Raw genomic sequence first — 12348 nt, 5'->3', positions numbered from 1 at the left:
TCAAACGTCCCTGAGATGCACAGGGCCAAGGAGAGAAAGTTTGTAGCTGGCCCTTCTACCTACTTTTGTCTTCTCTCTGCCTAACGACTCAGTGTAGTGGCTCTACCAGGGCCTCCACTTCAGTTGCCCCCCACCCCTTGGCTTGCACTCACCCTCTAAATGTCATTTGAGCTTAAAGCATTTCAGGACATTCTAAGATTCTCCTTCCATCTCCCCTTTTCTTGAGATCACCTATCCTGGGCCCACCCTTTTAAGGAGCCTGCTGTCTGCCAGGTAACCATGGGTCAAATGTTGCAGTAAAGTTTCATAATGGTTTTCAATATATTTTGTGTCTGAGATAACATTCAGCCAAGAGTATGACTGGTTTGATTTTTCAGGAGATTTTGTGGTGGATGTCCTAGAGAAAGCAGAGATACTTCTTTAGGTGCCTCACATAATAATTCATGTTTGTACAGGACTCTATGTTGTACCAATTACTCTCACATTCATTTTAGTGTTTTCTTCCAAAGAGTATTTTGAGGTAGGTGAAGTTATTTTTTCATATCAAAAATGAAGAAACTGAGGCTCAGAGATTAGGCAGTTTGTCTGATGTTATGCAGCTAGTAAATGGCTAAGCTAACACTGGAACCCAGATCACTTGATGTGAAATTTCCTGGGTTTTTGGCTTTGCTACACTGTCTCACAATCATTTATCTCAATTTTTGAGAACTAATTTTGCATGGTCCTTTGGGGATACAGTGAATGAAACAGACATAGTCATATCTTCACTGGAGCTTATTATGTTCAAGTATATGGAAACAGACAAAATACAGGTAAATATATTTTTTAAGTTGCAAATGAAAGAAGTCAGAGGTAAGGAATATCGGTGGAGGAGCTTCTCTACATAGGTCTCTTTGGAGTCAGGTGACATTTAGGCTGAGGCCTGGGGATCAAGAAAAAGCTAGTAAGGAGGGGTGGAATCCAGGCAGAGGATGTGTAAAGAGGCCTCGAGGCATATTCATAGCATACAAAGGGTGGCTGCACCCCTTCCATGTCCTCAGGAGCCACATTTTGTACATGCATTTAGAGCTTGATGAAGTCTCATCAGGCATTATAACACCATCATGCCAACATATGCCACATATACCAATTCCCTTACACACGGGGGGCTCATTTGCTTTTTTACTTTAAGAAGGAGCTTTAGCAACTAGGCTGACTTTTTTTCCTTCACTAAAACTTCACAAGGTTTGCTGTTGAATTTGGGCATTTCTCCCAAGCTGCATCTTTAGCCTCACTTGTCATTTTTACAGATACTGTGTCCCAAGTATGAGATTGTGGTTGGCACGGGCAAACCCATCTTCACTATTGGAGACACGGCTCATGAAGCTGCACTGACAGGGGCCCAGAAGGACGTGACCAGCTGGAATTTTGTGTGTGAAAACCAGCATAGTGAAAAACAGATTTGTGTGTTCTGGGTTTGTAAGGAGAGGACTTGGCCATCTTTTGCCAATGGGATTCTATCCCACTAAGATGGATGGGTGCCTTATACTTTGGAGGTGCTCAATATGGTGATAGTGCATGGATATTAGGTCACCTGCCTCCCTGACTCACTCACTGGTAGCCTTTTTTTCCAGATATTTCTAAACCACATTTTTTGTTAAACTTAAATTTTTTATTTTTAACATTCAAAAAATTGTTTTGGCTGCACACCATGTGGGAACGTAGTTACCCAACCAGGGATCGAACCCATGTCCCCTGCATTAGAAGTGCAGAGTCTTAACCACTGGACCTCAAGGGAAGTCCCTAAACCACTCATTTAATTAAGCTTTGGCTGTGTGTCCCTCCTTGTGCCAGGCCTTGTGGTATATGTAGAAGTATCGCTATCGTAGTTCCTGCCTCTGAGGAGGCTGTAGTCTAAAGTAGACAAAATATAAACACTTTTGACAAGTAGAAAAGTCAAATATCCTTTAAAATGTGAGGTGTTGGCATGGACAGGTGCAGTCGGAGTTCAGGAAAGAAGAGGGCATTTCTGGAAGCTGTCTGATTGGACAAGAGGTTTGATGAGTGGTAGGAGTTGGATTTGTAGAGAGCAAATACCAAAGGACATCCCAGGAGACCAGCATTGCTGTGCCCCAGTTACAGTTGGCTCTTTGGATGTGGGGTCTTTGTTGCTGCATGTACAGACTAACTCACAGATACAGATGGTTGCAGGAGGGAGATGTACCTGCTGTTGTGCTGAGAGAGCCCCAAGGCAAGAAGTGAGAAGTGCTCTTGGTTTCCATTTTACTCATCCTCCTCAGGTTCTAAATTGCATTTTGAGACTTTCCTTTTCCACTGCAGTATTTTTGGGGCTTACCTGGTAGCTCAGATGGTAAAGAATCCGCCTGCAATGCAGCAGTCGCAAGTTCGATCCCTGGGTCGGGAATGGCAACTCACTCTTGTGTTCTTGCCTGGAGAATTCTATGGACAGGGGAGCCTGGCGTCTACAGTCCAGAGGGTCGCAAAGAGTCCGACACAACTGAGCGACTGACACTTTTACTTTTAACTTTCCCGCTTCATGGATGCCCTGAAAGTTTGTGCTGACATTAATCTAGATACAAGGATGGGTGCTGGGGTTGTGTGTGTTGGAGGAAAGATGTGCTTGGCATTGAAGCAGATCACTTTCTTCACAGTGGATGTTTCCCAAGGATGTCCATGAACTTTATCCTTCAGTAGTGGCCCTGGTCTGAGCAGAGGGGTGGAGTTGGAATGAACATGATTCATGTTGGGGTTGGGGAGGGGACAGTCACAGGTAGAGAGACTTGGAGAGCAACTGAGAACACTACCCAGAAGCCTTAGAGCCCGCACCAACACCATGGGGCTGCAGAAGGAGCAGAGATGTGGTCCCCACTCTCACAAACCATCTGGTTAGTGTGGCTGCAAAGTCAGTGCACAAATGGAAACAGCATCAGATGGCAGGAGCAGCAGACATATTCCGTGTAGCTCCATAGGAAATCTAGGGAGGCAGATGGGGATGGGGTAAGAGGATGGCCTTTTAACCACGAGAGCTGTTCAACAGCAGAAGGCCTGCCACGTCATGGTGTGCAGAGCTTCCTCCCATTAGAGGTGTTCAAAGGTGGGTTGCCTCTCTGCCAGGATGTTGCGATCCAGTGTAGTCGGTGTGCCTGCAAACCTCCTTTGCCTCCCTCCCTGAGTCGGGAATTTGCAGCTCTGTGCCTTTTTAATGACCTTGCACTTGGAGGACCATGTAAGCCACCCGCCGTGACAGCCAAGGCTGGAGCAGCAGGTTGGAAGGGCACAGTAAACTCAGAATGAGTCCCCCAGCTCCACAGCAGGGCCTGTGTCTGGTCAGGAAGAAAGGCGGCACCGTCTGGGATGCTTCAGGGCTGCTCTGGGAAAGTGGTTTCAGCCTCTGCCCTTCATAGGCAAGTGTCAGCCAATCGTGTGGCTAGTCAGCTCACCCTGGGAGGTGCCTTTATGCCCAAAGCTCCAGGAAGCCCTAGAACTAAAACATAGCCTGAGGGAATCAGCTGCCGGTTTGGCTCTGCAAACATTCTCATCCAGCTAATGAGGAAGGCATGATGGAAAGCAGTGGAGGGAAATTAAAAAAAACAGAGGCGGCAGCTCAGAGCCTAGCAACCTCCCACCCACTCTGGTAAAAGCTGAGGCCTGGGCTCCACACTCCTGGGAGGAAAAGGAGACTCAGAACACTGGATTGAGTCTTCAGAACTGAAATCCGGGGCGCCTCTGCCCCAGGCTTGGAAAGATTCTCCTTAATGGTCTTCCGGGACTAGGGGTCTGTGGAAAGCAAAAACTACTTCCCAGCCCTTTGCTAATCTGCAGTGAAATTCATGGCACTAGGCTGTCTGAGCTCCCTTAAAGGAAGATAAGCTCTTACTCAAGTGTCCTAGAGGTCTCCAGAGGAATGGTAAGGAGGCTGAGAAGCCAGAAAAGTCTGTTTCTGCTGATGCAGTTTTTAGCCAAGGTCTGGTTCTGCACCAGGTCTAAAGGAATGATCCCAATGATTCATATCCATGGCTGGTCCAATTTAAAATTTCCATCACCGACAGAAACCTCAAGGGACTCACTTGGGGCTTAAGTGGGGAACCGGACTCTGAAATCACTCTGAAAGCAAGGGATCTGACATCTATCAAGACCCTGCTGTACATCTGACTTAAAGGTTGGGTATATCCTGGCCCATCTGAGCAATAATTTATACCTTTCTGGCTCTGCCATTTGTCACACATTTGCTTTCCTTCATGCTCCACCTCTTGGGGAGAATGTGTTTAGTATGTGTGTGTCTGTCTGAAGTACGATGGCCTTCTATTTGCCCTCAATAGTTAACTGCCCCAGAACTTGACTTCCAACAACCAAGTGCTTTGGCTTGAACAGTCGATGGTGTCTGCTTTGGCCTCAGTTTCTCTGGCAGAGGATCTTATAGATCAGCGGGCCCCAGTCTTTTTGGTACCAAGGACCAGTTTCGCAGAAGACAGTTTTTCCATGGACTAGGAAAGGGGGTGTGATTCAAGTGTGTTACATTTATTGTGCACTTTGTTGCTAACCTAATGCCACTGCTGATCTGACAGGTGCTAGTGCGCTGCCTGGAGGGTGGGTGAAAGTGAAAGCGTTAGTCACTCAGTCTTGTCCGGCTCTCTGCAACCCCATGGACTGTAGCCTACCAGGCTCTTCTGTCCATGGAATTCTCCAGGCAAGAGGACTGGAGTGGGTTGCCATGCCCTTTTCCAGGGGATCTTCCCAACCCTTCCCAACCCCAGACTTGGGTCTCCTGCATTGTGGGCAGATTCTTTACCATCTGAGCCACCAGGTAAGCCTGGAGGTTGGGGACCCTTGTTATAAATTGCCAGGGCATCCAAGATCATTTTGGAATTGTTCTGGACCACTGAGGTCTGCCTCTGCTCCAGCTGACTTGGGATAACCCTTTTATTCACTCCTAAATAAAGGGACTTGACAGATACCTGCTCAGGGCCTGGTGTGGCCCCGTGAGCTCTTACAGCAAGTTACTTAAATCTTCACTATGCCTGGGAAGTGCACACGTGCACATCTGCAGTTTTGTTAAACTTTTTGCAGGATTTAAAAATCCAAGGCTCCAAAGACTCTGACATGTACACCCCCTTGGCATCCTCATCATTTGGGACTCTCCCTTTTCTCTCCTCTTTTCTCCTTGCTGAAATATGTTTCTAATCTTCTAACACATCGGTGTTTCCTGCTTCAGTGGTCCCGGTGGAGTCACTCATTCTGTATTTAATGTATTCTGCGCTTTAAATGGGCCTGTTAATTACTCCCTCCTCACTCTGAATTTACTAATTTATTGATCAAATTTCTTTTTGTGTGTGTGAGTTTTATTTTCCATGTGCAAAGAATTTATTTGGATCGATTGTATTGACCCCCCCCTCCTCTGCCTCCCAGGATACTTTCCCAAACTTTAATTAAGTCTCTGGGAAGTCTTTTTGCTTAAAGAGGAGCCTCTTGCTTCCTCATTCTGTGAGGATGAATAGCAATCTGAAGACTCCAGGCTAAGGTGAGTCGCACCACATTCTCAAGCAGGTGGATAGCTGAAAGGATAATTAGAGTGGAGAATTAGGGCAGGGGCTCTTGAAAGTGTGGTCCCCAGACCAGAACCACCTGGGAACTAGTTAGAAAAGCAGATTCCTAGACTCCATTTTAGAGCTACCGAATTGGAAACTCTGGGGGTGGGGCCCAACAACCTGTGTTTTAACAAGTCCTTCAGGGGATTCTGACACCTACTAGAAATGGACAACCACGGCCCTAGGGCAGGGTTTCTCAAGCGAGGCACTACTGACATTTTGAGCCAAATGATTCTTTGTTGTGGGGCTGTCCTGCGCATTCTCTGCTGTTCAGCTGCCCACTGGCCTCTGATCACTGGATGCCCCAGTGGCATCCCCTAGTTGCAACAACTAAAAATGTCTCCAGACACTGCCAGATGTCACCAGGGAGACAAATCATTCCCATTTGTGGACCACTGAGCTAAGGGTTCAAATAGCTTACCTTTCCCTCTCTAGAACTGTCTCTTTATTTCACTTGGGGGTTAACACATCACATAAAAGTAACTAAGAGTAAGTCTGCACCTCATGGCCTCTAGCATGCTGCCTCGTTTAATGTTTCATATGTATATTTCCTATCCCCAAATATTCTGTCTCGGGCTAGGCAGATAATAAGCTCAACGCCTGATTTGTTTTAACAGTTTGTTTAGCCACCCAGGATTAATGCTCCAGCTCCTGACCTTGGTACAAAATCTAACTTTTCCAAAGAGTGATCTGATTTTTCCTGTCTCCCAGAGAGTGAGTTGGTGGGGGATTTAGACAGTGGCATCACTCAGGAGGGGAATGGGGGAGGGGAGCAGTAGCAGAAGCTGCTGCCTACCCCTCCCTGCTAAGAGCACCCTAAATACCTAAGTGCCCTTTCGAGGAGAACAGAGGGACTTACAATTTGGCCTGGAGTTAACAGTCTTGGCTGAATGAGTTAACCTCTGGACAGAAGTCTTCCTTTCTGTTCCAACTTCCTTCCTCTTTGCAAATCTTTCTCTCTTTCATAACAGGTCCATGGCAAGCCTGTCTTCACTCCCCTAACCTGGATGACTTCATTTCCACTCCTCGTGAAGCATGAAAGCAAGTTTAGTTGCTCAGTTGTGTCCAACTCTTTGCAACTCCATGAACTGTAGCCCACAGGACTCCTGTCCATGGGATTTTCCAGGCAAGAATGCAGACTGAAAGAGGCACTGGATGCATGGTTATGCCACTGTCAGCTCCAGCATCCACCAGTCAGAGCGGCCGTCATGAGAACCTGCTTCCCACTGCAGAAATGGGCCAGAACACTTTGCTTTTTTCCAAAGGCCAGTCTGGGAGATGGAGTATCTGCCTGTTAGAAGTACCCACAAGCCCACAGGGCATTCTCCCCCACACTGAGGCCAGGTGGCCAATGAAGAGGCAGCCAGTTGTGAACTTTCCATGGTGCCAATCTAGCCGGGCCCTAAAATATGACTGGGATAAACCAGCAGTGTAGTGCTAATTTCTTAAGGTTTTCATTCTTGGCTTCTTGTAACTAGGGACATAAAAATTGGTTCTGCTCCTTTCAAAGTAGACAACATCCTTGTATGAAAATGAACCCCCCCCAAAAAAAAAGAAAAAAGAAAATGAAAAAACCCAAACACCGCCGCCGCAAACTTGCTTTACAGTCAGTCAGTCGGCGGAAATGTTGACTTCTAATCAGTGCAGATAATAGCAACAGAAGATGCACTGACCAAACGTGAATCCCTTTCATATGACTTTTAAGAATTTGTTTAGTTCAGAAATTTGCAAAAGGAAAAATGGAGAGTGAGAATGAAGTAGAAAACATGCTGCTATAATAGCCTTGGCCCCCGGCGTAATCAGTGACTCTTTTTTATTAATAGCAAATCAGTTTTGCCCCACCTCCACTAAATTAAACAAATATTTTAAAAATGTGCACAAAGAATCCCTGTGAACCAATTTTACAGGAAGCACCTAAAAATGCATTGCATTCATTGCTCAGGGGATTAAGCCTTTTGGCCCCATTCTACCTTCTCAGTGCCTGCGTCATGCCTTGTTTTGCGTGCCTCTGTGTTTTAAGCGACCCTTGAGTTCCTGTCTTGAGTCTCCCTTCTCACACTACTTTCTTTAGACTTGGTAGCCTGGTTCCCATAGAAGCTGCCAGTAGGAATTGCCCCACTCTCCCACCTTCAGGAATTCTGCTGGCATGCACCCAGAACAGCAATGGAGCTCGGTTCCAAACTCAGGTGTGCATAAAAGATAGCTTTCTTGATTTAAGTTGTTGTGGGGAAAAAGAGTGCAGTCTCAGTTTTTAATTAAGTCTTGGTCATTTGTAAGAAGTGTGTTGCTACTATAAGAAGGAAGTGAAGAAGTAACTCATTAGCCAGAAACTCAAGCCCATCCCTGGCCCTTACATTCAAATCACAGGCTTTGTTTTACATATGAGTACAGCCTAAGAGTCCTTCCTAAGAATTGTCTTGTAGTAGCAGGGGATGAAAGTTCTTGTGGTCTTTGGATGGAGATGGTGAGACCTTGTGACATTCAGCAGGGCGTAAGAAGTCATAAGTTAGTGAACTTCCAAAAGGCTATTTAAAAGAGGCTGTTAACCTGAATTTGAAAGGGAAGAAACATTGTTTGTCTAGTGAAATATTAGGGATCATTCTGCCCACACTTTCTCTTCTAATTGCTGACTTGGGACAGTGCCTTTTTTTTTTTTTTTTTTCATTTATTTTTATTAGTTGGAGGCTAACCATTTCACAACATTGCAGTGGGTTTTGTCATACATTGACAGGAATCAGCCATGGAGTTACATGTGTTCCCCATCCCGATCCCCCCTCCCACCTCCCTCTCCACCTGATTCCTCTGGGTCTTCCCAGTGCACCAGGCCCGAGCACTTGTCTCATGCATCCCACCTGGGCTGGGGATCTGTTTCACTATAGATAATGTTCATGCTGTTCTCTCTAAACATCCCACCCTCACCTTCTCCCACAGAGTCCAAAAGTCTGTTCTGTACACCTGTGTCTCTTTTTCTGTTTTGCATATAGGGTTATCATTACCATCTTTCTAAATTCCATATATATGTGTTAGTATACTGTAATGTTCTTTATCTTTCTGGCTTACTTCACTCTGTATAATGGGCTCCAGTTTCATCCATCTCATTAGAACTGATTCAAATGAATTCTTTTTAATGGCTTAGTAATATTCCATGGTGTATATGTACCACAGCTTCCTTATCCATTCATCTGCTGATGGACATCTAGGCTGCTTCCATGTCCTGGCTATCATAAACAGTGCTGCGATGAACATTGGGGTGCATGTGTCTCTTTCAGATCTGGTTTCCTCAGTGTTGGACAAACTGAACGTCAACATACAGGCTGCCCAAGGTCACACCTAACACATAGACCCATCTCAAAACTCATTACTGGGCACTCCATTGCACTCCAGAGAGAAGAAATCTAGTTCCATGCACCAGAACACCGACACAAGCTTCCCTAAACAGGAAACCTTGACAAACCAATCATCCAACCCAATACACTGGGTAAAACCTCCACAATAAAAAGGAACCACAGACCTCCAGAATACAGAAAGCCCACTCCAGACACAGCAATCTAAACAAGATGAAAAGGCAGAGAAATACCTAACAGGTAAAGGAACATGAAAAATGCCCACCAAGTCAAACAAAAGAGGAGGAGATAGGGAATCTACCTGAAAAAGAATTTAGAATAATGATAATGATCCAAAATCTTGAAAACAAAATGGAGTTATAGATAAATAGCTTGGAGACAAAAATTGAGAAGATGCAAGAAATGTTTAATAAAGACCTAGAAGAAATAAAAAAGTCAATTAAAAATGAATAATGCAATAAATGAGCTCAAAAACACTCTGGAGGGAATCAAGAGTAGAATAACAGAGGCAGAAGATAGGATAAGTGAGGTAGAAGATAAAATGGTGGAAATAAATGATGCAGAGAGGAAAAAAGAAAAAAGAATCAAAAGAAATGAGGACAACCTCAGGGACCTCTGGGACAATGTGAAACGCCCCAACATTCGAAACATAGGAGTCCCAGAAGAAGAAGACAAAAAGAAAGGCCATGAGAAAATACTTGAGGAGATAATAGCTGAAAACTTCCCTAAAATGGGGAAGGAAATAGCCACCCAAGTCCAAGAAACCCAGAGAGTCCCAAACAGGATAAACCCAAGGCGAAACACCCCAAGACACGTATTAATCAAATTAACAAAGATCAAACACAAAGAACAAATATTAAAAGCAGCAAGGGAGAAACAACAAATAACACACAAAGGGATTCCCATAAGGATAACAGCTGACCTGTCAATAGAAACCCTCCAGGCCAGAAGGGAATGGCAGGATATACTTAAAGTAATGAAAGAGAATAACCTACAACCTAGATTACTGTACCCAGCAAGGATCTCATTCAGATATGAAGGAGAATTCAAAAGCTTTACAGACAAGCAAAAGCTGAGAGAATTCAGCACCACCAAACCAGCCCTTCAACAAATGCTAAAGGATCTTCTCTAGACGGGAAATGCAGAAAGGTTGTATAAATGTGAACCCAAAACAACACCTTTTTCTCAAGTGCACACGGAACCTTCTCCAGAATAGATCACATCCTGGGCCATAAATCTAGTCTTGGAAAATTCAAAAAAATTGAAATCATTCCAGTCATCTTTTCTGACCACAGTGCAGTAAGATTAGATCTCAATTACAGGGACAGTGCCTTTTAATGGAGCAGCTAGTTTCTTCCTCATATTCTCTCATCTGTGGATTGTGAGTCCACACATTTTAAAAAATAATTTTATTTATTTCTTTATTTTGGCTGTGCTGGTTCTTTACGGCTGCATGGGCTTTTCTCTAGTTGTGGAGAGTGGGGGGCTAATCTTTGTTGTGGTTTCTCTTATTGCAGAGCACAGGCTCAATAGTTGTGGTGCATGGGCTTAGATGCTCTGTGGCATGTGGGATCTTCCCTGACCAGGGATTGAACCTTTGTCTCCTGCATTGGCAGGTGGATTCTTTATCGCTGAGCCACCAGGGAAGCCCTGAGTTCACATATTTTTACTTGTACATGAACTTGGCTATGAGTATGCTTCATCAAGGATTACCCTTGTTCATCCTTACTGTAAGAGATGCTCAGGGGAGATGCACAAGGTGGAAGTAGGTATGGAAGCTCTTCCTGGTGTATGATGGCAAACTACAGTGGTGAGCTAGGTGAATGAGGTTAAGACTTTGGTTGGTATTAATTAGCTTAGTTGTTTCCCAGTTTGTGTAATGAGCCCTGAGGTTACCTGCCCATGCATTTCTGAGACTTCACTGTAGTCTTCACTTCGGTGAGCTGTGGATGCCAAGAATGACTCCCTTTTCCCTTCTAGGCTAATAGTGCCACTGGCTTTGGACACCTAGGGGTTTCCATATGGGCCCTGAGATCTTTAGTTGTGTCTGTGTTTTGCAGAGGAGTTAGGTTTGCTCCATTTTATGGGCTTGTGGCTTGAGTTCTTGGCGCTGTGGTTCACAGATGAGGCAGGCTTGCAATTAGATATGTTTCTGTCTGGTGGTCTGGAGACCATAAAGCTATGTCTGTTCGCTACAGACTGAGTATTTGTCTCTGCCTCCAAATCCTTAGATTGAAACTGAACCAGAAGGATATATTTTACGTGTATTTGGCTCTTTGGAAGGTAATTAAGTAATGAGGGTGGACCCCCCCCCCCAATGAGTGGGGTTAGTGTCTTTATAAAAGACTTCAGAGAGCTCCCTCACCTCTTTCCACCTTGTGAGGACACAGCAAGGAGATGGCCATCTATGTATCAGAATGCAGGTCTTCACCAGACACTAAATCTGCTGGAGCCTTGAGCTTCCCAGCCTCTGTGTTTAAGCCACCTGGAGTATAGTATTCTGTGGTAGCTGTCTGAACTAGGGAATTTCATAGTTCAGAAATTTCACCTCTGAGTTTAAGAATTTCACCTCTGAGTTTAAGGTGGTTTCTTTTCTGGAATTTCTTTGCTTGGACCTAGTCTCCTAGTTGGCATGGATACCTTGCTGTGGAATTCAGTGTTGGTTTGGCAGCCTGCACACGTTCTGAAAGGAAATGTAAACAGTTGCCTTTGATGAGAAGACTGCAACGTATTCTTTGGCATTTGAGGGTAAGAGGCTGGGCTGTTAGCTGGAGGACAATTATGTGTAGGCTGAGTTGTGACTTGCAGCTCACAGGTTCATCATAATTTGAAGGGCCTTAGGTCACTTAAGGCCTGTTTCATGGCTAAATGTACTTAGTCCCTAATGTCACAATTTGTTTTGTTTCTATTTTGCCAGAGCTTTGAGAGTGGTAAAGAAAATGTGTTTGAAATGTTATTTTTTTTTTTTTTACAGCTCTAAGTACATGTTGGAAATTTTGAACCATAAAACAAAAATCTAGGTCTGAGTTCATGTTAAGAGGAATTCCACAGAGAAGAAATTCCTGGAGCACTTTTTAAAAACAATGGTAATAACACCTCCCTACTGCAGAGGAAAGCTTCGAGCCATCCATAAAAAAAAGTCACACAGCTAAGCCATGAGAGTGTCCCATTTCCTGGAAACAGTCAATAAAATCAATTTGCAGGTAGGTGAAGGTTCTATATCACATTTCTAGCAGCTTCACATTATAAGCAGCACAGAGAGGGTAGCACGTACACACTGAGAAAATGATATATTGGAAAATCTCAATATCATTGCAGCATTTTAAATTTATTCCATTATACCCCTTCCCCCATTACACCTATGTGTACTTTAAATGGGAAGCTGGGCTGGGATGGAAGGAAGGAAGGACATAGAATTT

The 12348-nt window shown here is 44.5% G+C and overlaps 1 long non-coding RNA gene across 1 annotated transcript in view; it reads left to right on the top strand.

Annotated features, from left to right (window-relative positions):
* The window catches only part of LOC122690062, an 83792-nt gene extending 71666 nt beyond the window's left edge, over positions 1–12126 (top strand). Inside the window, exon 4 of the long non-coding RNA XR_006339966.1 lies at positions 11904–12126. This is a non-coding gene — a long non-coding RNA (uncharacterized LOC122690062). The remainder of the gene's footprint in view (positions 1–11903) is intronic.
* The last annotated feature ends 222 nt before the right edge of the window (positions 12127–12348 follow it).

This window comes from Cervus elaphus, chromosome X (assembly GCF_910594005.1).
Source record: "Cervus elaphus chromosome X, mCerEla1.1, whole genome shotgun sequence".
Taxonomy (NCBI): domain Eukaryota; kingdom Metazoa; phylum Chordata; class Mammalia; order Artiodactyla; family Cervidae; genus Cervus; species Cervus elaphus.
The sequence above is the reverse complement of the archived record's forward strand: the minus strand, read 5'-3'. Positions and strand labels throughout refer to the sequence as shown.